The sequence below is a fragment of the Citrus clementina genome, unplaced genomic scaffold (genome assembly GCF_000493195.1).
Source record: "Citrus clementina cultivar Clemenules unplaced genomic scaffold, Citrus_clementina_v1.0 scaffold_2, whole genome shotgun sequence".
NCBI lineage: Eukaryota > Viridiplantae > Streptophyta > Magnoliopsida > Sapindales > Rutaceae > Citrus > Citrus x clementina.
This window is the reverse complement of record NW_006262688.1, coordinates 21,253,416-21,255,420: the sequence shown is the minus strand read 5'-3', so window position 1 is coordinate 21,255,420 and position 2,005 is coordinate 21,253,416. Positions and strand designations below refer to the sequence as shown.

Genomic DNA, 2,005 nt, shown 5'->3' with positions numbered 1-2,005 from the left:
TAATTCAATGAAAATTAAAGCATGGCCTTAAGCCTACGGGGAATAAGCTTATTTCACCAAATATATTTGGGAAATTAGTTTTATTTTGTTTGATTGAGAGATTTTTTTGCTTTAAAAAAAGAGCCTATTCAAATTAAGTTTATTTAAAAGTGGACGGCATTTGATTAAAAGAAGAAGTAAGATTTAAAGCCCTCCAAGTGTTTGATAAAATATCTAAATGAAACTTCATGTTCATATTGTCCTTTCGCAACTGTCTTAGGTTCTTCGTAATCAAGCTGAAGGTGCTATAGTGTCAGTATTGGCACCTACTAGAGACTGAGCCGATCAAATTCAGGAAAAAGGCTTTTAAATTTTGGTCGTGCGCAAGTGCTATAAATACTTGTGTTTATGGTGCTGTTCCTAAAGGACCTCAAATATTCGAAGAGGTGTTTTGAATTCTTTTTTGGAGAATTTAATTATTTTTAGATTAAATTTACAAGTCAAGTATTTTTATTTGGTGTATCTTGCTCTTTAACACAATATGAAATTGGAGAATTTGATAGTAACTTTAATCATTTGTCTATCCTTTACTATTGCTTAATTGTATCATAAGAGTGTGTTAATTTGCTCTGTAATTCTTTCAAGATTCTTGAGCTATAGTCTTTATATTTATAATTTGTTTTGATAAATTTCTCTTGGTTCTTTAATTTTGATCTATTCCCCACTTTAAAGATATTTTATTTTAAACATGTCATTAATTATATTGATTTAATCTTATAGGGTGATGAGCTAAATTAATTAATTATATTATATGTAGAGTTTAGTTTCCTCAATAATGGTGTGCTAGGAATGCAGTTTTATTTTAAGCATAATATGCAATTTGTTTTGCTACTGTTTACGCATAAAAACAGCACCTGAAAGTTTCCAGGTGCTGATTAGCTGTTGTTATGTAATAAACATAAACACAACACATGGAAATTTTGGGGTGTTGTTTTGGTGTTGTTTATGCACAAAAATAGCATGTAGAAGTCTTGAGGCGCTGCTTAACTGCTGTTATGTAGCAAAAACAAAACATGGAAGTTTGTAGGTGCTGTTTAGCTGCTGTTATGCAGCAAAACCAACAGCCGAAAGTTTCTAGGTGTTGTTTTGCTGCTGTTATGCTGCAAAAACAACACCAGGAAATTTACTGGCACTGTTTTACTAATGTTTGTGTAGAAAGACTTTAACTGCTGTTTTATATACCTATAATTTGTATTTCAATATGGTCTCCATTTTGCTTTTATTTTTTAATTTTTAAAATGGGAAGATTCCCTCGTATTTTATCTGAATTGCAATTTTGTCCAGTATTTGTTCTTGGGATTATATCTTCTTTTACTTGTTTTTAGGGTGCAGCTCTCAGTTTCAAGTACTACCAACATTGTTTCTCTTCCATGAAAGAATCTGTAGTTTTACCCAGCTATAAACTGAGTTAGCCATCGGTTATTAGCAGTCTCCGGACAAGGAGCAAGAAGATACCAATGAGGACCTGGATTTCAGAAGCAATTCTCTTATTTTTCTTTTATTTTGAATCATTAGCATTTTCTTTTTCTCGTTTGGTTTCAGATATTGGTGGCATTGGGTAGTGGGTTTTTTTCTCGAATCATGATGATACCAATGTAATTGCAAACAACAAGGTCTAAAATTTATACGACCTTGTGATTTGTCCTATATTTTTTTACTGATGTTTGCTTAATTTTCTTTTCCTTTTTGTTCTTTTTTGAGTGATCTCCATAATTAATCAAGAACCAAAATATCAAGTTTGTTGATCTTTTAATTTAATAGTATTTTGAGAATTATTGGCTTCCATCTTACATTAAAATAATCCCTCAATGAAAAATCATCGTTTTAGTATTAAATTTAATTTTACATAATTTTGCAATATGTAACTTACCAGAATAAATTTTTCAAAACTAAAAATTTTTTTGTTAGAAGAATTATAATGTTATATTCTATATATCTAAAAATTAACCAAAATATTCTATGTGTA

At 29.9% G+C, this 2,005-nt stretch overlaps 1 long non-coding RNA gene across 1 annotated transcript in view; it reads left to right on the top strand.

Moving 5' to 3' along the window:
* LOC112101209 overlaps positions 1–1,720 on the top strand; it is a 2,406-nt gene extending 686 nt beyond the window's left edge. Inside the window, exon 2 of the long non-coding RNA XR_002907322.1 lies at positions 1,365–1,720. This is a non-coding gene — a long non-coding RNA (uncharacterized LOC112101209). The remainder of the gene's footprint in view (positions 1–1,364) is intronic.
* Positions 1,721–2,005: the final 285 nt, after the last annotated feature.